Here is a 26,824-nt window from a genome sequence, read left to right as displayed (position 1 = left end):
ATACTTTTTTGGGTCTCCGACCAATATTTCGAGGTGTTGCAAACGGATTGACAAATTTAATATAGCCTGTGAGGTGAGGGGTATAAAAAGATGAAGCATATAGTGATAGTGATTATCAATGTTTAATCTAAGTAATGTTTGTATAACAAACATGTAAAGAAACATTTAAGTACGGCCGGGCCGAATTTTTTGTACCCCCCACCATTTGGAAGATAAATCATATAAAAATATGCCTCTAAATGACGAAAATCCGTTATTCGAGGGATATGAGTCGCTTCTCTTATTAGGAACACCCAATCCAAGTTTCAAACAATTCTGTAAAAAAGTTAGCTACAATCATCAAAATACATAATATCTGGAAGATAGAAAGATAAAGAAATTATAGAAAATTATCCAAGAACTGAATTTTAAGTAATTCCAATATCTTAAACTACCTTTATATGGGGGCATAGATAAACGTGAACCTTATAATTGTACCTTCCCATATTCTTTATTTTGACGAGGTTAGCCCCAGTTTCCAGCGGAATAGGTAAAAAATCGGTATTTGTAGTTCAAAATGATTTCTATTCATTGTGGCAGAACATTGTAAATATAAGCCATTCTTTCGTATACCTCCCGGTATTCAGTATTTTTTACGACTTTAGCCGCTCTTCCCAGCGGAACAGCGTAAATTTGGTATTTGGAGATTCTAGTTGCTGTGACAGAAAATTGTCTATATAATTCCATGTTTCTGTTTTCTTCTGTTCTGTGTTTTTTTTATCATTTTAGCATCAGTTTCTATTGTAATATTATACAATTATGTTATATGTTATCTATATCCTGTTGCAGAACATTGTTCATATAGGTTCATGCATGGTACAATAAGGAGGTAGAATAGCTTCGTAAAACTACAGAAATACAGCCCTGAGGCTTTGCCCGCTTTCTGTCAGACTCTCTCAAAATTTTATGAAACAAGTTCTTTTCGTATTTTTAAACCTCATATTTTAATGAAACAAATAGCGCGAACCATGAATGAAATAAACGGATTGTTTCTCAAAAACATGATCCAATCTGTTCAATCTTTCAATTTCATGGCTAAACTGGCTAATACCTTTAATCCGCGAGCCGCAATGTACATGTCTTCCAATGATTGGTTTTGAAAATATTTTTTTTTTTTCATTTTCAAAACAATAAATACATACACAAAATTGGCAGAAGACGGGCACACTTACAGCCAGTTCCACGATATCGAAAAAACACGTTCGCACAACTTTTACACGACAAACAGCTGATTTCTGTTCCACTGAAATCCATCAGAACGAAAATTTGCACGAAAATCAAAGCGAACGAAAACGTAAGCATTTCAGTGTAATTTTGCGTTCCACTATCTTTTTTCTTTCGTACGCATGCGAACACAAATGTCAAAATCAGTCACTTGTGTGTTTGCTATCGTATAATAACAATTAAGGAAAATTGTTTTAACATAAACATTGCTTGATTGAAAATGGAAACAAAAATGTAAGTAAAAATAATAAATGCAATTTAATATGTGAACAACAAATATATATTTTTTTTATTTTCTCAATTCCAGCACGAAAAAATCATCAACTACACAGCTGCGGGCACTAGTATATGGAGGAGAATCCTGTGTTCGCCAGAGGAGTGCCAATTTTTGGAAGCAGCAGAAGAAGTTTTAAATCGGGGCGGATTTGGGTAGTTCTGCAACCGGGCACCCACTTCTCTTCCATCATATCCAAAAGAGCCCGAAAACTTCCTTCGACACACGAAAATTGGCCACAAACCTTGAAAAAATTATTATTATTTTTTATTATTTCAAAAATGTAAAAATACAATCATACTTACTGGTTGTTAGGTACTTCAAATAAATTCGAAGCATCTCTTAAATGCCTCCGTGGCACATTTTGAACCTCCTCCACATCATCCATAAAAAATAGGGCTACGGAAATATTCTTTTTTTTATTTTCTAACAGCCAGTTCCACGATATCGAAAAAACACGTTCGCACAACTTTTACACGACAAACAGCTGATTTCTGTTCCACTGAAATCCATCAGAACGAAAATTTGCACGAAAATCAAAGCGAACGAAAACGTAAGCATTTCAGTGTAATTTTGCGTTCCACTATCTTTTTTCTTTCGTACGCATGCGAACACAGATGTCAAAATCAGTCACTTGTGTGTTTGCTATCGTATAATAACAATTAAGGAAAATTGTTTTAACATAAACATTGCTTGATTGAAAATGGAAACAAAAATGTAAGTAAAAATAATAAATGCAATTTAATATGTGAACAACAAATATATATTTTTTTTATTTTCTCAATTCCAGCACGAAAAAATCATCAACTACACAGCTGCGGGCACTAGTATATGGAGGAGAATCCTGTGTTCGCCAGAGGAGTGCCAATTTTTGGAAGCAGCAGAAGAAGTTTTAAATCGGGGCGGATTTGGGTAGTTCTGCAACCGGGCACCCACTTCTCTTCCATCATATCCAAAAGAGCCCGAAAACTTCCTTCGACACACGAAAATTGGCCACAAACCTTGAAAAAATTATTATTATTTTTTATTATTTCAAAAATGTAAAAATACAATCATACTTACTGGTTGTTAGGTACTTCAAATAAATTCGAAGCATCTCTTAAATGCCTCCGTGGCACATTTTGAACCTCCTCCACATCATCCATAAAAAATAGGGCTACGGAAATATTCTTTTTTTTATTTTCTAATAGCACAAATAGTTTGAACACAATCACTAGAGTTTTTATTTTGTTTGTTTATTTACAATTTGTTTGTTTACAACTGAAATGTCAGTTGAGACAGAGCCACTGCTGCTTTTTTCGCGTTTAAATTAGACATTTGGCGCTTTTTTGCCTTATTTCGCGATTAATTTTTCCAAAAAAATATTTAGCAACACTGAATCACGTAAGGCTATGCGAAAGAAAGAACGAATATTAGTGGAACGCATTCTTATACGAAAGTGAGTGAGTAGCCTTCGTTCGCACAAATTTTCTTTCGAGATCGTGGAACAGGCTGTAAGAGCACAAATAGTTTGAACACAATCACTAGAGTTTTTATTTTGTTTGTTTATTTACAATTTGTTTGTTTACAACTGAAATGTCAGTTGAGACAGAGCCACTGCTGCTTTTTCGCGTTTAAATTAGACATTTGGCGCTTTTTTGCCTTATTTCGCGATTAATTTTTCCAAAAAAATATTTAGCAACACTGAATCACGTAAGGCTATGCGAAAGAAAGAACGAATATTAGTGGAACGCATTCTTATACGAAAGTGAGTGAGTAGCCTTCGTTCGCACAAATTTTCTTTCGAGATCGTGGAACAGGCTGTTAGAAAAAAATTGTACAAAGCTGATAGCTCTATCTTACCTTTTTATTGTACCATGGGTTCTTGTTCTCCTGTAGACCCAATACAACGGTACTAATCGACAATTGGCATAAACAAACTAACTTTTCATGAGTTATTTTTAAATTTCCATCAAAAATAAAGATATGTTTGTGTTTTATTATCGAAAAAGACTTCAAAAATTATGTATTGAAATTTGTCAAACATAGGTGCGATTATTAAAAGCTTTTCCAATCGGTAAATTACATTTTCCTTTCTTTGTAACGCACATTGTTTTGATTGTAATGTTAAGAACATATTTTTTGTGAATACTTGTTTAATCAAACAATATTTCAGTATTGAATATTGATAAAGTTTAAGAATTTAATTTCAAAATTTCAATGTTCGTTAATTTTTCTTATCTATATACTCCATTTTTGCCCTCTTATTTTGTCGCTAATATATTCCAGTTTTATTCTTTCTTTCTAATTCTCTTTTTATTATTGTCATTGCTAGACAACCGTCAATGAATCATCTCGATAGTAACATAACTATTCATAATACATAATTGCGGTGTTAACAGTGAACTGTTACATTCGATTGTTTTATCTTTCTTATTCGTGCATCCTACTGTCGTTCCGTTTATATGGTCGCACTTTAAATGGTTAGCGATCCAAACAATTTTATATATTTTTCACATAGATACCAGTGGTACTGTCCAACTTGATTTAGTCCTATTAGTGTTGTGTTTTTATTTTCGTCGCTAGGTAACATGTGTAAATCGTTCATTTTCACATTTTTCGAATATTTTTCAAGTCTTTACTGACTTTTCGACAACATTTTTTATTTAGTCGATTTATTTCACCGTGTTCAATTAATAATATATATTTTTTTCCAAAAATACCTCGTCATCGGAGAAAATGTTACTGAAACTATATTTTTCTCCACATTATTCATTCATTTGGATACTGTAAAGAAAGGAAATAATTACAAAATCTCCATTTCGGTATTTTCCTCCAAAACTATTTCAATTCAATTTATTAATTAATTTTATACCATAAAAGACATACGTAATTTTTGTCGTTGGACTCCTTTATTCTTACTACGAGGAAATTTTATTTCGAATCCGATAAACTTTAGGAGTATCTATTCATGTCAACTACCACGAGAAACCAAGATGGAAAGGATATTGTTCGGGTTCCTTTCAAGGTAGGATCAGATACAATTCCCATAGTCCAAGTACTCTTCCGCAATTAGATTCGACTACTCCTAAACCCAAGAGAATGACCAGACTCAGATGAGTTATACATAAACTAAAACATATTTTCAATATATAATAACGACTTGTTCCATTATTACATGGCACACCACGTTATTAAAACGGAGAGTTCGTCCACCAAGGTAAGTGTGTTATTTAATGCATCCTCTGTGTTCACTTTCATGAAGTGCCGAAATCTGGGATTTCTGTTGCTGTCGTCAAACCATCAGATACAGGATTAATCTGGCTACGTTACTTGAAGCTTGGGATATTTTTTGCCTGGTTGATAAATGGCGCACTCGCTAGAATGGATCCAGCGAGCAATCAAAAGTTTGGTCAAAGAATTTTTTAGTTGGTTGTTTTTTAATAGTTGAACCGATCGATCCGTATAGAAAATAAATTGAATTAATGTTTTCAAACTAACTTTTTTGAATTAATAGCATTTATAATTGTTGCACAAGAAAAAAAAAACGTTAAATAAAACGGAAAGTGAAAACATTTTCAACACAAAGTGTTAAAATAAATGCGTTTTTTATTTTATTTCAAAGTTCCTGATTTTGCTATCGTTCTTTCCCGCTGTGCTTCGCCGGTGATTGCATTGTTGTTTTTTTTTTAAATTTGCCAAGTTTTTGTTTGAGACAAAAACATAGTCCTTCGAGCCGGATATTGGAGTACGAGGATAATTTTTAAGTTCTTTTGTTGAAGTTTCTGGCGAAATCAGGTAACGTTATCGTTTTTAATTGGAAATAATTTATCCCATTTATTTAAATTAAAATTTTTTTCACCAAAAATTGGGTTTGAAACAATTCCCAACAATTTGTAAAATCCCATTTTTGATCGAAAAAGTGTTGATCTGGCAACGCCGTCACAGCTGATCGCCGTGTTGACAGATTTACACTAACAACTAACAGTGGATAACTCGTTGTTCTTCTTCTTGTTAGTTTTGTTTTGATATTGTCGCTTTTTTATGTGAGATAAATTTTTTATAATTTCTATAAAATAATTTCTTTTGAAAAAAGTGAAAAAAACAACAAAATTATGTTATGAAAATAACATAAAATTTAACCAAAACTAAATAAATTAACATAGTGATTGCCAGTGTCGTTGTAATACTGAGAGAGAACATACGGAATTGAAACAGACGGAAAGACATTTACCAGGCTGATTTTTACCACCGAATTTCTAAAAAAAAGTTACGTGGTTTTTGCCTTATAAGAGAAAAAGAACAAATGTGATTGTGTGTGTTTAATTGGAATTTTATTTTTGTGAAATTTGAGTGGGGTGTTTGTTGTTTGTCCTTGAAGTTTGCTATTGACTGGAGCAATCATAGTAAGGAGACTTATAATAAGAAGGTGACTCTTTATCTACTGGAGCAGTCTAAGTTACAAAAGAGGTGTTTCGGTTAACTTTTCTGTAGGAACTGTTTGAGTGAGGAGACTATTAATAACAAGCTGTTTCAACCTCGCCTATCGAAAGAGTGTGTTTACCCCATATTTTTGTCGGTAAATTTCTTTTATTCTCTTTTAAATTTGTGATCTTATTCAATAAAAAAATTGCTGAATCCAAGGTTCTCCTGAAATTTGAAGCACTAGCTTCATTACTATTAGAATTCGAGGCTGATATGGATACAATGTCCAAGGGTGAAGTAACAATGTTTGATGTTGAGCCTCGAAAAATTGAACTGAAGGGCTAGAATTAATTCAATTTATGAAAACGTTTGTGTTGAAAGTAGTGGGTCAAAAGACGAAGTATCGGATATTTACAGGCAGTGTAGAGAAGCCTATATGACTTGTTCGGCGCTCATGGGTGAGCTTTCTCAATCTTTTGTAGATAATTCTACTATGTCTCACACAGTGGCGAGTCCAAGCCAGATCAGACGAACAGGACGTTCGGAAAACTTGACTGATCCTCTCGTGCGTTTGCCTCCCTGCACGACTAAAATTTTTCATGGTGATTATTTGTCGTGGCGGTCGTTTAGAGATATGTTCACCGCAGTTTATATTGATTGTAAATCGATAACTCCTGTCGAAAAGTTGTTTTATTTGCGTCAAAGGTACTCTTCAACTTATCATTAGTAAAACATGAGTCTGCCGGTGAAATTAAAAGACTTCAGATGGATGTTAACAATTGTATAACGGCTCTGAAGTTGCATAAGATTAATATTGATAGTTGGGATCCGATTTTTGTATTTTTATGCTCTACTAAGCTTCCCACAAATACTCTTTCATTTTGGGAACAGACCATTTGTAATAAAACAGAAATTTCTAAGTGGTCTGATCTCGATGAATTCTTGACAGCCAGATTCCAGTCCCTGGAAACGGTGTATGACTTGACACATACTCAGGATGTGAAGTCTACGGAAGGGAAAACAACCCAATGATGCTTCTCGTTCAGGAAGGAGAATTAAATCGTATCAGACTTAAATAAATAAAAATTCTTGTTTTGTGTGTTCGCAAGATCATTGGTTGAAATCTTGTCCGAAGGTTTTGAAAATGAATCAAGAGCAAAGATTTGTTGCCTTAAAGAGAAATAATCTTTGTCTGAACTGTTTCAGTAACAACCATAAATTAAATCAGTGTACAAAGAAAATACAATTGTCCAAATTGACGTCAACGGTATAATCTTTGATGCCAGAGCTCTAATAGATTCAGGGTGATTTTTTCTATTTTCTCGTCAAACCCATCCAGATTAAGTCTAATTTTACTAAGAGGGAAGTTTTATCCATAATTGCCAGCTTATTTGACCCAGCAGGTTGGTTAGGACCTGTGATAGTCGTTGCAAAAATGTTAATGCAAAAAATTTGGAGCGAAGGAATCCGTTGGGACGAAGTCTTGTCCCAAAACATCTTCCATCAGTGGAAGCAATTCATCTGTGATTATACTATATTTAATCGCATTAAAATTCCTAGATGGATGGGATTTCATACAAGTGCCCAACTTGAAATTCATGGCTTTTCAGACGCTTCTGTGTATATGTTCGGGTTGTATCTGATGACGAATCAGTGCAAACGCACTTATTGTTAGCAAAGTCAAGAGTAGCCCCTTTGAAGGTAGTTTCGTTGCCTAGGTTGGAACTTTGTGGAGCCTTATTGTTGTCGGATTAGATGGGATCCGTAAGAACCGATTTATGTCTTGACGAAAAGCACACAGAATTTTATTGTTGGTCAGATTCTTTGATTGTTCTTGCTTGGCTGCAAAAACCCCCTAATTCGTGGAATACATTTGTGGTCAATAGGGTGTCAAAAATTCTTGACAGCGTTGGAAAAAAAATTGGAGGCATGTTAAGTAAGAATTTAATCCTGCTGACCTTATAAGTAGGGGAACAAGGGCTGAAAATATTATTAATGAATCTCTATGGTGGCACGGACCATCTTGGCTCAAATCTCATACCGACCTGTGGAAAAAGGATATTTTTGAATTGGAAACTGAGGAAGAGAAAAGAAAAGTGAAGATATTTTCTAACTTCATTAAAGATTTTGATGAAGTTCTTGACTCATTTTCATCTTATGGCATTACGTATTATGGCCTATATATTTCGTTTTGTTGACCGTCTTAAAAAACAAAAATCTTCTTACAACGACATCGTATGCTCTGAAGAGCTTCAAAAGGTTAAAGAGCGCTTAGCGACTATTGCTCAAAAGGTATATTTTCCGGAAGAGTAATTTAGCTTGTCGAATAATAAATCCATTCCATCCAGGAGTCCTTTGCTCAGCTTAAATCCATTTCTTGACACTAATAGCAGGTTTCCATTGGAAACCGAACAAAGTTGTTCGCTCTCAGAATTAGGTACACGAATTAACCCGTTCATACGGCACGATTCGTAATTCATTGTAAAATAATTTCTTTTTTCAAAAATTTTGTTTGTTGATTTTAATGGGAATTTATACTAAAATACATGCAATTCTCACTAATATGAATAGAAGAAATTATTGTTTTCCTCCCAAAGATTTATTATATCATTAATTTTACAATTTTCATTCACGTTTTCAAGTTTTTGTGCAAATACTGACATTTTGAAAATATTTTTGTGTTTTTCCATTTTTAAATTCTGCTGGAGGGACACTTGTCAAACATTTTTTCTGCCGATAGAAACATTTTGAAAATATTGCCTCTTTTGTTTGCAGTTTTCTGTGGAAATTTCAACTCGTGGACCAAATGCGTACCTCGAATGAGAGAGAAAACAAAATTTACTTTCGTTTGAATGTACATACGCCATTCAACATTGTAGTTTTCATTCATAATTTTCAGTCTTCCCAAAAATTTTTAAAATTTCATTAAATTTTTCTATTTTTAATTTTTAAATGTCATAATTTATTTTTTCGATAAATGCTCTCATTTGTTAGGGATGGAACATATTTTTTCGTTGTTCTGAGAGTGATTTGATTTGAACAACGTACAAATATGAGTGTTCGCTCAGGAAATTTTGTGTGAAGAATTAAGTAGTTTTTTCATAGTTAAGGGTCAAACAACGAATAGAGAGCGAATCAAGGCAGTGGAAACGCCACATAAGGGTTTAACACGCGTAGGTGGTCGGCTTACCAATGCCACTGATTTGTCACATCGCGATAGACATCCACTTATTCTGCCTTACAAATGCAAAATGTCACGGCTACTAATAAATTTTATTCATCAAATGATATTACATGGTGGTAACCAACTGATGCTTCGAGTTCTAAGGACAGAATTTTCGATACCACGAGCAAAAAAATTGATTCGATGGTCAATAGGTCGATGTAGAGTTTGCACTATTATGGCCCTATTATGACCTCTCTTCCGTTTTCAAGAACAGTACTTGATAGACCTTTCACTAGAACTGGAGTTGATTTTGCAGGTCCGTACGACATAAAAAATTACACAGGAAGGGCGTGTTTGATAACCAAAGGTTACGTTTATCTTTTTGTGTGTTTTGCCACACGAGCAATTCATTTAGAAGCTGTAAGCGACCTATTTTCGGCTGCATTTCTGGCGGCATTCTCCCGATTTGTATCCCCGCAGAGGTTGTCCAAAGGAGATGTTTTCGGACAATGGTACAAATTTTTTGGAGCATCAAAAGCTTTGAGGACTGTGTTTCTCAGTTTTATTCAAACCATTGGGCCAGAACTTATGAAAAAGTATTCTACAAGGGGTATTCAGCTGGAGTGAAATCTTTTAAACATCACTTTAGAAGGATAGCCGCAAATCTTAAGTACACATTCGAAGAGTTTTCGACCCTATTAACACGTGTGGAGGCGTGTTTAAATTCTAGACCTCTTTGTCCTCTTTCGGATAATATCTCTTCTCTTGATGTATTGACCCCCGGTCACTTTTTAATAGGAGGTCCAATTTTGTCGCCTCCCGAACCAGAAATACACGAAGCGCCAGAGTCAATCGTAAATCGATGGCAAAGAGTGAAGGCTTTGAATCAACGTTTATGTATACGTTGGAAAAATGAATACTTAAAGGAGCTCACCAAACGAAACAAATGGAAAGCCCCTGTAGAAAATGTTAAAGTTAACGACCTGGTAGTTATAAAGGAAGATAATGTTGCACCTAATGAATGGGGGTTAGGCCGTATAACAAAAGTAATGCCAGGCGTCGATCAGCTGGTACGGGTTGCTGAGGTCAAGACAGAACGTGATCTAATCATCAGACCAGTAGTAAAACTTGTCGTTCTACCCACTTATTGAGTATTATCTCGTTTATTTTAGAACCATGGTTAAATCTAGTAAATGCAATGCCGAAAATCATGTGTGCAAAAGACGTATTGTTTGTCGCGTCTGCCTTAAAGTCCATCCTCTACAATTTTGTCGAAAGTTCTTGGACATGGACTACACTGAGAGGATTAAAATTATTTCTATTTACCTGCATTGTGCTTGCTGTCTCGGACATGACCACACATGGCGTACTTGCACGAGCGCAGGCCAATGCAAGAAATGTGGTGATATGCACCATACGTTGCTTCACAAGCCTGGACCTCGTCCGTCTGGGGATTTGGTGAAGAAATGCCCTAGGGGAAAAGGACCTAGTTCGTCCAAGTCCCAGCAGAAGAAAAGACCTCGTTCGTCGAATTCTTCAAATGAGCCAGAACCATCGCATAACGGACCTAGTTCGTCCCAAAATGTCCGCCGAAACAGTTCGCCCAAATATACTCATAAGACTGGACGAAGTTCATCAGCAGCTTCAAAGCATAAGGGACCTAGTTCGTCCCAACATGCATCCTCAAAGAAGTTTTCTAATGAAGTGGTGCCGTACAATGGCCGGAAAGGAAAATCTTATGTGAAGAAGGACCTGTCGACCGAACTGATTCCAACTTACTGCTTGCAGGAAACTGTATTACTGAAAGCCACTGCAGTGGTCAAAATTGTCTGTGGTGATCGATACATACACGAGCGGGCATTGATCGATCCCAGTAGCGAAAGTTCCATTGTGGGTGATTCTCTGGTATAACGATTAGGGAAACGGATTGTCCGAGTCGCAGATAAGACAAGATGTCTTCTTCAACTAAGAGGTAATTGCGGGATGTCGACAATTGTGGAAACGTATGCCGAAGTTCGTCGCAATTATGTTGTGGTAACTCCAAAGAAGTCTATTGACGTTCGTATAATAGAGGAGTTCCCTGGGTTGCAGCTAGCTGACGAACATTTTCACACATCAGCGCCAGTTCACCTCAAACTAGGTGGAGACTTATATTCGAAGATTATCCGAAATGGTGTTAGCGGTGGTGCTAGCCCAATTTGCTATTTTTGGATATGTAATATCCGGGACATATACACCCTAGATATCTGTAAGGCATTAAGTATGCGCTTTAACCATGATTTTTGGATTTTTGTTGATTTCAATATAACATTTTATAGAATTTGAATTATCCACTATTGATGAATAATGCTATCATTTTTAATTGAATTTTAATGGTTTCAAAACTGAATTAAAAAATGAAACCAGCCTACGTAACTTGCACTGTTATCCGCAAACTACTAATTGAGTCTGTTTTTTTTTTTGTCTTTTATCTTCCATGCTTCCCGAGTTCTTTTCAGAACTTTCTGGTTCCGAAAGACTGAAAGGTGGCCGGGATGTTCACTTTCATGAAGTGCCGAAATCTGGGATTTCTGTTGCGGACGTCAAACCATCAGATACAGGATTAATTGAAGCTTGGGATATTTTTTGCCTGGTTGATAAATGGCGCACTCGCTAGAATGGATCCAGCGAGCAATCGTTTGGTCAAAGAATTTTTTAGTTTGTTGTTTTTTAATAGTTGAACCGATTGATCCGTATCGAAAAAAAAATTGAATTAATGTTTTCAAACTAACTTTTTTGAATTAATAGCATTTATAATTGTTGCACAAGAAAAAAAACTTTAAATAAAACGGAAAGTGAAAACATTTTCAACACAAAGTGTTAAAATAAATGCGTTTTTTATTTTATTTCAAAGTTCCTGATTTTGCTATCGTTGTTTTCCGCTGTGCTTCGCCGGTGATTGCATTGTTGCTTTTCCGACCCTGACATCCAGAAAATGTACCGTCAAATCCTGATTCATACTCCATTCCGCAACAACCCAGGTGAAAACATCCGAGATTTCGAGATACAAACAACTGTCCGCACTCTTTTTAAACTAGCTGTTCAACGTAGCAGAGACAAGCATGATAATTATGTATACAGGGTGAGATGAAAAAACTGCAACCAAACTTAGACTGCTGTAACTGCTAAGACACTCGTCCGACAGCTTTTGAAATTATTCCAGTGACAGCTCATTATATTGTTTACAAGCGTACAAAAACATTTTGGTGAGAATTTTCTAGAAAAACGTTATTCGTGATGGGATTCAAGCGTGATTTCTTTATATTTGTCTGGAAAACAACAAGTGGCTATCGTTAGAGCACTCCAGCATTTAAATGTGAACACATTTTTTGTGTTTCTTACTATCGATCGTTGCCGTGATACTAGTAGCGTAGCCCGACGTCAAGGGAGTGGACGGAAGAAAAGAGCAACATCAGCAGAAATAGTTCGAAAAGTAAAGAAGTGAGTTGATTAAAACCCGCGTGCAGTGGCCGAAAAATGGTTCGTGAGCTGATCATATCGCAATATTCTATTCGGCAAAGTGCAAGAACTTTCAGCGCAACAGAAAGAAAATAAACTCAAAAGAGCTAAAGAGTTGCTTCGCTTGTTGCTTCGAAAGTGGTGAACTGCCGAATTTGGTTTTCTCTGATGAGAAAACATTCATTGTCAACCAGTTTGTAAACAAACAAATGATCGTGTTTACTTTCCAAAGAGGTCAGCTGAAAATGTGCACCTTCGGTTGGCCACCAGAAATCAAGCGCCGCCATGGTTGTTGTTGTAGCAGTAGTACATGCAAGTGTTTGCGTTCTGCTTATCTGGTTCCAACTCCAGGTTTAGAAATTCGGCTACTTTGATGGGCTGTAGCCAGAGATCTTCTGGAGTAAGTTGGGTAAGTTTGGCTGTGCAATTAAAGAGGTGCAGCGTATTGTGCGGGCCTGTATCACACGCCGGGCACGCACATCTTCATCAATTCGTGCCCAATACGAATTGTGACGACTACCTAGGTTACCTACCAACCTTAGGCAGCTGACGTTCTTCAGCTGCAATGATTGGGGTGTGGACTCCGAGGACGGCATTCATTTTAAAACTACTAATAGCATCCGCGCCTGCGTCGGTATGAATGCCTCTCAGACCTGCCTGATAGGCTTCTTGATCTAGGTGGTGGAGATTTATCCACCATATGTTGGCTGGGGTGATTCTCATGGTAACACCCAAGCAGGTACTGCAACGAAAGTATATGATTATGCTGACGTAAAGGAAGGATTTTCGCCTCCTCATATTGATGGTCCACTGGTTTCATTAGAAGGCACCCTGTCGCAGTTCTCAGGGCAGCGTTCTGGCAGGATGGGGAATGTGGCCGTCGATTTAGTGGCGGATATTTTCATATTCCTCGCGTGAAAGTATGCGGCAAGCTCCGCGAGATAGGGGTTCAACCTTTCACATATATCATCGACCACTGGGAATGACGCCATGATCGTACAATCATCCGCATACGTTACGATCTCTATGCCGTCTGGAGGGCGAGGAATTCCGGAAAGGTAGAGGTTAAATAGTTCTGGAGATATCACACCACCTTGGGTAACTCCCTGTTTCACTCTACGGGGCTTGGACTTCTTGTTCCGGAATTCCACGTATGACACGTACGCGTCCACAAATATAGTTGATTATCCAACGTTTCAAACTTGGCCGGAGGGTGGTTTTCTGCACGTCCTCAAACAGTGTGGCATGATTAATCGTATCAAATGCCTTTGATATGTCAAGGGCTACCAACACTGTTCTGGCAAACGACTTGTTCTGGCTCAGTCCTCTACTATTATGTGTGGAAATGGCGTGTAATGCTGTTCTGGTACAATGTTGTGGACGGAATCCGTGCTGATGTTTGGCAACTGGATAGCTTCCTCTAATGCTAGGGAGGAGTAAAGCCTCAAAAGTCTTAGCACTGGCGACAAAAGCGAAATCGGCCTGTACGATTCGCCTTTACTGGCATCCTTGCCTGGCTTCAGTAGCGGGACAACCTGGCCCATTTTCCAGCTTTCGGGCACTATGTGGGTGGCTAGCGACATATTGAGAACTCGACTCTCGGCGTATCCAGCTGTTCAACATTTTTATTGAGATTCCGTCCGGGCCCAACGCTTGGGATGACTTAGCGTTCCGGATGACATTTGCAAGATCACCCATTGTAAACTGTGGTGGTTCCTCCTCGGCGGGAAGAAATCTGATACGACGTAGACCTCTCGGGGTGCTCGACAAATTGGCGGTTGAAATACTCCGCGCACCTCTTCAGTCAATCTGCTCTTCCAGTGCTGATCCCCTCTGGTCATTACCTAGGACGGAATGCCACAACTTACGGTGGGCATTAAAATCCCCTAGTACCAGGCTTTTATTGTCTACCAACAGTGGGCTAATATCTGGCAAATAATGCGGTTCACAGCTATTAACCGGCGGGATATACACATTAAGCACCTCTACCTCGGCAGTTCCAAACTTGACGGCTTCCACCATATATTCCATGTATGGGTCACTAGAGACTAGCTCAAGCGAGATAGGTCTGAACTAAATAGAATGGTGTAACAGAAACGCTAATCCACCACCTCCACTGCGAACCTCCCTTTTTACGTTGTAACCATAACAACGTTGTAGGCTGCAGTTTTTATTAAGCATGGTTTCCTGCACCGCTGCGATCTTTCGCACCGAAAAAGATCTGTTGTGGATGACGTTGTGACAAACCGAGCAGAACCAAGGTCCGGGGTTTTCCTCAATCCCGGCAAGGACCAATAAAATCCGGAGCAAGCATTCCAGGATATTCTGCTCCCAATACAAAAATAAACAAACACAAACAAGTACATACTGGGTTGGCAGCCGCTGGTCGAAACTGGGATCTTGTGGTTTCAAGTTTGGCACCATGATAGAATAATATAGATAACAGCAAGTGTTGTTGTACATCAATCGTAACAACAACCACATACAAATTTGTTTTTGTACTTAATACAAGTAGCAGAGTTATGTGTCCAAAAATGTAAACAAAATAATTAAATTTCAATAAATTATTTTAATTTCAAAAATATATATTTTTGGAATTTGGATTATTAAATTGAAAATTCAGTAGAATAGTTCTTAAAATATTTAATTTTAATGCTTTCACATCACCAGAATGTATAGTTGTTAGCTGTTGGTCCTAATCTCTCAACACTTCAAGCATTCGCGACAAAATCTCGGAAAAGGCAATACCACTTGCAAGTTGAAACCAAACAGCATACATATATAAAGTATTCTACATTTTGCAATTTTAGGAAACATGAAATAGCCGAATATATTATCTTAAGTGGTGTCGCTGTTCCTAAACTGCAAAAACAGTTTCCGGACCATCGCCTTTGGCAAATATATTCACATTGCCCTGCAGTAAAATTTTATATCAAAAAAGGGTATACCTATTGCATATCAAAAAATGGAATTAAATCAGAAAACGTCATATCGAGTTTGACACTAGTATTACTATAGAGTCAAATCAGCGGGGACTTCCTGTTACCTGTAATAATTACACCATGGGTTGGCACTAAAAATACCAAAGTGACGATCACCTCAAGCAAGTGATTCGTCGGGAATGGGGGAAAATACCGCAGAGCATTGGCCGTTTGAAGGCCATAACGTGCCAAAGGTGACCAATTCGAACAAATCTAAACATATTCTAAAACATTTAAAAATTATGGCGTTTGACTTTGTTGCAGTTCTCCCTTTACTCGAGCAAAAGGTAACTCCGTATTTACTTATCTAGTGTATTCCAAAACAACAGTTGCTCTAGTGAGGATCCCGTTTATTCAAAAACTAGAGCTATTTGTGCTGGCCTACTGGCGAAAATAAACGATGTATTTCTTCCGACACCCAGTAATTGGGTACTCTGTTTGCGGCTAGTCGGTCTCCATAAGTTCCCTTCTGGCTTTCCAATCCTCCTTGTCATTTTTTGACATTTATAGCCAACAGAGCTTCCAGTGTCATACAAGTGATGGATCTTCATATATTCCATCACGTTCGGCCCGAATCAAGTCCAGTTGATCTGGCAAGTTGCAGTACGTCACCCGAAAACATGGTTAGAAATGATCTCTGGCGGTTGGAACCTTCGTAGCTTCGAGAATCCTTAATTAGGAGACCAGATTATGTTCATCAACAAGAAACATGTCTGGAGTCTAAACCCCACAACGTCGCTTAAATTTATCCATGAGACTCTGCTAGTATTCAGTTCCGTATTCAGGCCATAATTTTCTGGTCAAGTGGGATTATAAGTTCTATTTTCGTAATGAATACAGACATTATACTGGAAGCAGACCATTCATAGACTACGATGGTTTAATCCATTCCTATGGACGCTTTAATTCAGTATTTCATACGACGAAAAGCAAACAATTATTTTTCAAAATTTTTTTTATCTTTATGTTTACTTGGCTCATAATGTCACTATACATGGTGGCAAAGTCTAGGCCCTAAGCTACATAAATACAAGCCATGAATAAACAGAGATTATAGCTACTTCCTATCTTTAAACTTCTACCTTCCTAGCAAAATTTTATAACTTCGTCCCTAAACGTAAATGCTCCTGACTTCATTATTCGGAAAATGGTACGACATTTGAGCTTCTTATTTCGGTACTATTTCTAATAATTCCTGGGCGAAGTGTTTGAAAACCAACTTCAGGGATAGTAAAAATTCATTCTGAAAATATTGCTTGAACTTGACTTTTGTGCTAACGCCTTTGACATTTTAATTAGTTGTCCCTTTTTGCCTCCTCATTAGACTCCGATAAGAATTTTCGTGTCTTTCGAACAGAAAACGGCCGCAATATCGTTTGCAACCTCAAGTCATTATGCGCAGATTGACATATTATTGTTTAAGTAAACCATTGGTGTATAATATATATTTTAACGGATCACCCGACGGCCCAGAGCTCGACGCCAACGGCGTTTTACTCCTTTTGGCAGAGTCCCTCTGAGCTGATTGGCCCGAAATTGATGTTATTACGTAATTCTATCTGGTTCGACCGCGGAAAACGACAACGCCTCTTTATTCAAAATTTCCATTGCTATTGTAAATAGACCAGTTCAAACTGGAACTTTTTATTCTATTAATTCGAATGATATATACAATTTTGTCATTCTAATTCTGTCCTAAGTTACGAGTTTATCCGTACCTTCTGGGGTTTTTTGCCACTTGGCTCAAAAATACATTTATCAGGTTATTTGCTGGGAAAACCAGTTGCCTTTGCATATACTGACTTTAGCCCAAAAAAGCGCTTAGTTTTTACTATCTTAGAAGTGTTAAAGCCGTTTGAGGCTCTGTGTGATTTCTAATTTTTATTTCCACAATTATCATCCTTATATACTAAACATAACGGTACTTAATCCTAGATTTTTTACTTACTTAGCTTTACAAAGCGAAAATCTTAGCCCATATTTCTTTATCATGTTGGACATGATTTTCCAAATACATCGCTGTTTAAGTTTTAACGTAGTTTTCTTGATGCCTTTATGGCATCCGTGCGGTGAATCTTGAAATTCTAATTAGAATTTATATTGTGTTTCTTTTGAAGCAATCCTTTGAGTATCATTATATAATATTAATTATGAATTTTATTTGTATTTTTTATGTAATTTGTTAAAAATTTGTTTCAAATTCTTCAAAGGGTGGATTTAAAGATCTCATCCTCCATGTTCAGTGCTACGTGTTTCACTCCTTAACATAAAACATGATGCTAAGTTTCTAAAATGTCAACTCAGTGTTATAATTAATTTTTTAATAATTTCTAGTTTTTTGTAAAATTTGGTTAGTATATACTTTAGTTTGGCATAATTCTTAAACGAGGGGTGCCATTATAATCACTGTAACACTCAATATTTAGTTTATTCAAATGCTTTTCGTAACTTCTGGTAATTGCCAAAATTCTGTGGTCACGTTCAGGTTTTGGGGTAATCATCGATTTTAATTTCTCGTTGTTCCTGCATAGCGCATCAGCTTTTTATAAACAATTTCAAAATCATTACCGCTCAAAACTAATTGAATCTTCGTAATTTTTGAAGAAGGATTCCTCTTTAAATTGGAATACCAAATGCCTGTGGTCAGTGACTGCAACAAATTTTCTACCATAAAGGTATGGTCTAAAGAAATTGCCTTTTCAGTGTATAGCAAGTAGATGGAAAAATATATCAAACGCCTGTTCAAATAGTGTTTGGAGAGAGTGTCACAGGCATTGGAAATTGACAAACCTTTACTTCACCTTGAGACATAGGCATAATTAAATGCATCCTTGGTTAGAATGAAGTGTTGGAAAAATCTGGGTATTGGAGGATCTAACAGACAATTCTTCAGAGTCTCAAAAGCTCTCTGACACTCTGGGTTGTATTCAAACTTTTTGTTTTTCTTTAGAAGTGCATTTAAAATTCTTGCTTTCTCAGCAAAATTTGGAATAAAGCATCGATAATAATTGCATAACGTCTCATATCTTCTCACTTCATCTGTATTTGTCTTTAATGGCTTTATCTTTTGATGAGTCTGTCTTCACACCTTTGTCAGTTATAAGGCGCCCAAATAAATAACTTCTGGCTTTAAAAAGCTGAATCTTGCCGCATTAAGTTTCAAATTGAACTTTCTTAATTTTAATACGTTGCACAAATTCTCATTGTGGTCTTTTAATGCGGCTCCACAGACAATAATGTAATGCACATAGAGAAATGCGAAAGCGTCTAATCCACTCAGAGCGAGTTTAAGCATCCTTTGAAAACTGTTAGACGAAATCTTTAATTCAAAATGCAGCCGATTAAATTGAAAATGGCCACTTGTAGAAAATCCCGGGTTGAACATTTTTGACTCCCAAGTCGATCTATCATATCCTCTATCCTCGTCAATGGAAATTTAACATTGTCGATTTTATCATTCAGTTTCCTAAAATCAACCACTAACCGTCTTTTTTCATTCATCGATTTCATCGGTACTTTAAACAGAGGAGAATTAAACATGTTTACCGAATTCTCTAAAACTTCCTATTGTAGCAGCTGTTCAACTTGAATATTTATCTCTTCAATATGTTTTTGAGGTAACCTATAATTCTTCATATACACCGGAAAATCAGTAGTTTGTATACGTTGTTGAAAGGAATTGTTAAAGGATTTGTTTATAGACTGAATGGCTTTCGAGTGATATGTGTCAATGCCTAAACTGCTAAGTAACGCCAATATTTTTTTTATCATGCCTTTCCTTTGCTTCTCTGGTTTTAATATGTGGTAATCTTGCCATTCGCAATCGAAGTCTCCTAACTTCTTATCATAATCTGTAGTATTCAATACGTTCACATGATCTCTACCATTTGCTGACACTAAGTAATTAACAAGGAAAATTACTCCCGTTATTTCCTTGTTAAGGACCACACTATCTTCTTCTTAATTATAATTTGCTTCTTTTGAGTTGGCTTGGATCTTATCGACACAACAACATATTTCTTTTTGAAACTAAATATAATCGTGAGTGTTTCAAAATCTATTTTAAAACAATATTTAGTTAAAATATCTCGTCCGATGGGTGGCATCATCGTTGGTACTGTGAAATCTCCTTCTACTATGTGGAAATCATAAAATGGTGCTTCGTCGCCTGTTCTTACAGCCTGTTCCATGATATCAAAAGAAAATTTGTGCGAACGAAGGCTAGTCACTAATTTTCGTATCAGAATGCGTTCCACTAACATTCGCTCTTTCTTTCGCATAGTCTTACGTTATGCAATGTTGCTAAATATACCTTTTAAAATTTAATCGCGAATGTATGCAAACACAAATTAAAAAGCAGTAAGTTCGACCGGGCCGAACTTTGAATACCCTCCACCATTTGGAACGAATTTGGAAAATTTCAAAAAATAAAATCCTTAAAACATTCTGTTAAAATTAAAAAAAAGAACAAATATAGCCGTTATATTGGGGTCTAACCGACGTGGGCCCACATAGGCATTGTTTGTCATATGGCTTATGACATATTCATATTCAAATTCGAAACTTGAAATAAACGGTGAATAATGTGACTAAAATCATCAAAATATCGTATATAGGGTGGTACCGTTATGTCGGAGCTGAGCGAAGACCTGCACCTGCATAGACAATTTTCTGTCACAGGCTGTAGCATCCATTACGAACCTCAAATACCTCAAATGAAAGCGTTTGCCATTAAAGTTAAACTGAATATTCTTTATCTTAGGCCCCCCTGGATGAATTCTTTCATCATCCGGCCATCCAAGCTTCCCGTTTAACAGGTACACGCAAAATCCTTGTAGTCTGTATCATTTCCACCAATGTATTTCCGATCTCCCTGTTTATATGTCCAATCGTCATTCTTTGGTTCAACCTTATTTCAGAAATTCAATCAGAATTCTTATAATGGTAACTTGCATAATTTGCAGGATTGTTGTTGTAAACTGCCTCTAATTTCCGAATTTCTTCCACCGTAATTACCTTTTTTACTGTCATTATTATATTTGTTGCATCGAGAGTTGTTATTGTAACTGAATCTTATATTATGGTTACAGATATAGTTACTGTATTGTTATGGTTACTAAACGATGTCACTGTACAATGCCTTGCTTTGTAGTCCCCAAATCCGTTAGAAACTGTTGCAGTGTTCTCGAATTTGGATAACCATTCTGTAAAAGTTGCTTTAAGTCAGCAAAAGTATTTGGGTTTTTAGAGCGGCCTTAAGAACTCGGTACCTGGGCTGTGAACATGAAATTATAGACGTTCTTAACAAGCAATCCATGATCCTGTTCCTGAGTTAAGTTTATCAATGCGATACAAAATCTTTAATTCACTTTTGAATACATGCACATTTTTGCTAACCATCAACATATCGAACTGTGCCATTTTTACTAAATTATCAGTTGAAATTAACTACCTTTTGAACACTCTTATTTTACTCTCAGTTCAATTAATATACTTCTTTCAGAATGCTTTGTTTTTAGATTGCTTTGCTTAGATTGATTTTCCCAGTTCATACATGCAAATATTTTTTAACAGATCTAACAATATAACGATTATGAAAACAAGTTTAAGAATCATGCAGTATATAATGAGTAAAGATAATAATTATGAATCCACCAGCTTAAAGGATCCTTAATGGAAATTCAAATTATCGATCATGCAACAATCACAACCCAGTGTTGCCACTCATGTGCATTTACATATATCGTGTGTAATTTTTTGTTGCAAGTGTGGTCCGTGTGTAATTAGTGGCAAAGACTAGAAGCGAACATGATTCTCATTTACTGGAGAATATTCGAATTAATCGAATATTTAGCACTTAAAATAAATGCAAAACAGAATTGAGAAATACAAAAAAAAAAAAAAATATATATATATATATATATATATATATATATATATATATATATATATATATATATATATATATATATATATATATTATTTATTATGTTTTGAGCTTTGAGTCGATTTATGCATGTCCGTGCTTCTGTCCGTCCGTCTGTGTAAGTATTTGTGTAAACAAAGTACAGATCGTATTTATTGCCGACTAAATTCAGCTTAGAACAAGTATGTCAAATTCGGTGGCAACCGCTTCAGATATAGCCATAGCTACATCGGCACCTACCGACTTTGACCTTTCATTACTGGTTTAACTATAATTTGATATAAAATTAAATTACGTTTATTTTTAGGCTATATAGTTATTTTTGTTAAAGAGCAACTTTTATCAAAAAACTGCTGATGCATGTGTAATTTTTACTCAAATGTGTAATATTTTCATCCTCCAAGTTCTTTGATGGCAACACTGTCACAACCACAAACAGGTTATTTAAAAGTAACCGTTTACGAGGTATTCGACAACATTGTTTTGGTAGACATTTTATAAATATGTGTAATTTTTTTAATATTTCGAAGTTGGCAAATTATTAAGTATATGTGATAATAAATAAATATTCAACATTTAAGTGATGTCTGCAATATTTGCTTCACCAGCTCTTTAGAATAATGACTTTGTTTTAAAAACTGAACAAATTCTTTTTTATGCTTTTCTTCTGCTTCTTCCTCTAAATAGAGATTAATATTGCTTTTTGTTGTGTGTTTTTATTCGGTCCTATTACGGTTGTCGTCGTCGTCGCAAAACGAAGTCGAGGCGACAATGACTTTGACTTTGTTTCTGATGCTTTATTTAATACTAACTTAAACCCTTGGAACGAGTTCCAAAAATGTATTAATTTTCTATATGTTGATAACAATTCAAATATGTTTTCTTCCTCTTGAACAGTAAAGTCCATATATATCGGATCATGTTTCGAGAAGCAAGGGGGCAGTTATCTCTCATACATTATATGTTTTTTATTGTTCGAATGCAAAATGCAATACTAACGACGTACAAATGCTGTACACAGTGATGCTTTCTGTTAGTATGTAGATTCCACAAATGGATTTAAAATCCAGAAGATCTATTTTTACACCCTAAGGGAGGGTATATTAAATTTGTCATTTCGTAAATATTCTTTATCGACCCCGTACAGTATATATATTCATGATCAGCACAACATTTTATGTCGATTTAACGATGTCCGTTTGTATGTTCAAATCATGATACATTATTTGACGGAGAGCTTTGACATTTTTCCCAATAGTTTGTATTGTATTTAGATGGTTGGTATTGAAAATTATATATTGGGCTACGTTTTCTTATAGCTCCATATAACGGTATTACCCCATATGGGATATTTTGATTATTTTAGCCACATTGTATTTCGTATTTTTCTAAAGATAGGTATTTGGATTTCGTAATGGGTTGTGTATATAATTTTCATGTTTTAGTATAGCCCATGCAACGGTACCTCCCGATAATCGGTGTATTGATTAGTATAACCACATTTATCACGGAATTCTTCCAAATTTGGTGTATGAAATTGATAAGGGGTTCTACATCTTGTGGCAAAACATTTTAACGACATTTTTTGTAGCGCCCATATAACGGTACCTCCCGTTATTCGGTATTTTGATGATATTTGTTACATTTTTTAACGGAATTGTTCCAGTATTGGTATAAGGAATTGATAACGGGTTCAACATCAGATTTATAGATATGATTAAAATTCCGCATTTGTAGTTCATAATGGATTTTGCGACCGTAGTCAAAACATAGTACATATTGGTCCATGGTTCCCACATAGCGGTACAATCCTATATTCTTTTTTTCTCGGAATTGTTTTAAATTTGGAATTTGAGGCTATTTTTAGCAAATGGTTGAGGGTAGTGAAATGAACTTAATGTTTTTACTTGTTGTATGGAGAATCTTGTTGAATAAATCCGGATTAAGCAATAAATTCTGATGTAACGTGGGTTATTTTTTTATCTAAACGCGTTAAAAGTTAGTTTAAAATACCTAAATTTTTAGTCCTGGAGTGAAATTTTGTCGCATTTATTTTTTAAATTGTAGTACTATTGTCTTTACAGAGAAAGCATTGTCTGATGATTTAAAAACTGGGCTAAATATAGCTGTAATATTATAGATTACATCAAAACAAGGCCTTCACAAGCCCGCTTCTTTTTGAAATTGCCTAAAGAAATTGGTAGTGTTACATATCTTCTTCTCCATACCAAAATACGTTAGCCACGTTAGTAAAGGTATTAACATGATAAGGGGAACAACGTCCTCAATATTCTAAGAAGGAATATATTGAACATCTCTCTCCCGAATATATTGAACATCTATAGGACGAAACAACATATTTGACGGATATTATTTTCAAATTAAACGAACTTAACTTGTATCTGCAAACAAAGCGTTCATGCCATGGTAGAAGAATATAGATAGATGCATCAATGCTTGGGAACATTGATATGTCAAAATTTTTAAAAGTTTTTATCAAAAATAAGTTGATTTTTAAATGTTTTTTCTATACGACGCAAATCGCAAATTTCAATAATTGTTTATTCATGATTTTCAATTAGAAAATCGGTTTGACAGTTCATAGTCCCAGCAGCTGTTTTGATGCGACTACCTGTATTCTTCTACCATGGCTAATGCTAAAGCCACTTTTGTGGGAGAGTTGTGATAAGAGCGGTAAATATTGTTGTTTGGGGGCAAACATGGGTCTTTTTTCCAATTCGAAAACCAACATTTCTAATTGTTTTGCTGCTGTTATTTTCATGGTCATACATCAAATACAAAATTGTTACAATATCAACGTCGACTAAAAAATACAACGTAGTCACAATTTTTTACGGCGACTGTTGTATCGACAATGATAATAGCAACCATTTGTCGCCATCGACAAAAAACGACAATCATAATATCACCATTGTCGCCTCGACTTCGTTTTGTGACGACGACGACAACCGTAATAGGACCGAATAAAAACACACAACAAAAAGCAATATTAATCTCTATTTAGAGGAAGAAGCAGAAGAAAAGCATAAAAAAAGAATTTGTTCAGTTTTTAAAACAAAGTCATTATTCTAAAGAGCTGGTGAAGCAAATATTGCAGACATCACTTAAATGTTGAATATTTATTTATTATCACATATACTCAATAATTTGCCAACTTCGAAATATTAAAAAAATTACACATATTCATAAAATGTCTACCAAAACAATGTTGTCGAATACCTGGTAAAGGGTTACTTTTAAATAACCTGTTTGTGGTTGTGACAGTGTTGCCATCAAAGAACTTGGAGGATGAAAATATTACACATTTGAGGAAAAATTACACATGCATCAGCAGTTTTTTGATAAAAGTAGCTTTTTAACAAAAATAACTATGTAGCCTAGAAATAAACGTAAATTAATTTTATATCAAATTATAGTTAAACCAGTAATGAAAGGTCAAAGTCGGTAGGTGCCGATGTAGCTATGGCTATATCTGAATATATATATATATATATATATATATATATATATATATATATATATATATATATATATATATATATATATATATATATATATATATATATATATTATTTATTATGTTTTGAGCTTTGAGTCGATTTATGCATGTCCGTGCTTCTGTCCGTCCGTCTGTGTAAGTATTTGTGTAAACAAAGTACAGATCGCATTTATTGCCGACTAAATTCAGCTTAGAACAAGTAAACAAGCACCTACCGACTTTGACCTTTCATTACTGGTTTAACTATAATTTGATATAAAATTAATTTACGTTTATTTCTAGGCTATATAGTTATTTTTGTTAAAAAGCTACTTTTATCAAAAAACTGCTGATGCATGTGTAATTTTTCCTCAAATGTGTAATATTTTCATCCTCCAAGTTCTTTGATGTTATTTAAAAGCAACCATTTACGAGGTATTCGACAACATTGTTTTGGTAGACATTTTATAAAAATATGTGTAATTTTTTTAATATTTCGAAGTTGGCAAATTATTAAGTATATGTGATAATAAATAAATATTCAACATTTAAGTGATGTCTGCAATATTTGCTTCACCAGCTCTTTAGAATAATGACTTTGTTTTAAAAACTGAACAAATTCTTTTTTTATGCTTTTCTTCTGCTTCTTCCTCTAAATAGAGATTAATATTGCTTTTTGTTGTGTGTTTTTATTCGGTCCTATTACGGTTGTCGTCGTCGTCGCAAAACGAAGTCGAGGCGACAATGGTGATATTATGATTGTCGTTTTTTGTCGATGGCGACAAATGGTTGCTATTATCATTGTCGATACAACAGTCGCCGTAAAAAATTGTGACTACGTTGTATTTTTTAGTCGGCGTTGATATTGTAACAATTTTGTATTTGATGTATGACCATGAAAATAACAGCAGCAAAACAATTAGAAATGTTGGTTTTCGAATTGGAAAAAAGACTCATGTTTGCCCCCAAACAACAATATTTACCGCTCTTATCACAACTCTCCCACAAAAGTGGCTTTAGCATTAGCCATGGTAGAAGAATACAGGTAGTCGCATCAAAACAGCTGCTGGGACTATGAACTGTCAAACCGATTTTCTAATTGAAAATCATGAATAAACAATTATTGAAATTTGCGATTTGCGTCGTATAGAAAAAACATTTAAAAATCAACTTATTTTTGATAAAAACTTTTAAAAATTTTGACATATCAATGTTCCCAAGCATTGATGCATCTATCTATATTCTTCTACCATGGCATGAACGCTTTGTTTGCAGATACAAGTTAAGTTCGTTTAATTTGAAAATAATATCCGTCAAATATGTTGTTTCGTCCTATAGATGTTCAATATATTCGGGAGAGAGATGTTCAATATATTCCTTCTTAGTATATTGAGGACGTTGTTCCCCTTATCATGTTAATACCTTTACTAACGTGGCTAACGTATTTTGGTATGGAGAAGAAGATATGTAACACTACCAATTTCTTTAGGCAATTTCAAAAAGAAGCGGGCTTGTGAAGGCCTTGTTTTGATGTAATCTATAATATTACAGCTATATTTAGCCCAGTTTTTAAATCATCAGACAATGCTTTCTCTGTAAAGACAATAGTACTACAATTTAAAAAATAAATGCGACAAAATTTCACTCCAGGACTAAAAATTTAGGTATTTTAAACTAACGTTTAACGCGTTTAGATAAAAAAATAACCCACGTTACATCAGAATTTATTGCTTAATCCGGATTTATTCAACAAGATTCTCCATACAACAAGTAAAAACATTAAGTTCATTTCACTGCCCTCAACCATTTGCTA

General features: G+C 35.3%; 1 protein-coding gene and 1 long non-coding RNA gene across 6 annotated transcripts in view; one reads left to right on the top strand and one right to left on the bottom strand.

The window, feature by feature from the left end:
* Positions 1 to 26,824, bottom strand: part of LOC101889441 (limbic system-associated membrane protein) — a 324,341-nt gene that overhangs the window by 2,526 nt on the left and 294,991 nt on the right. The gene's annotated exons all lie outside the window — the stretch shown is intronic.
* Positions 918 to 2,641, top strand: LOC131805643 (uncharacterized). Its single transcript, XR_009343734.1, has 3 exons — positions 918 to 1,497; positions 1,571 to 2,254; positions 2,328 to 2,641. It is a non-coding gene; the product is annotated as an uncharacterized LOC131805643 (long non-coding RNA).

This window comes from Musca domestica, unplaced genomic scaffold, assembly GCF_030504385.1.
Source record: "Musca domestica strain aabys unplaced genomic scaffold, Musca_domestica.polishedcontigs.V.1.1 6, whole genome shotgun sequence".
Classification (NCBI taxonomy): domain Eukaryota; kingdom Metazoa; phylum Arthropoda; class Insecta; order Diptera; family Muscidae; genus Musca; species Musca domestica.
The sequence above is the reverse complement of the archived record's forward strand: the minus strand, read 5'-3'. Positions and strand labels throughout refer to the sequence as shown.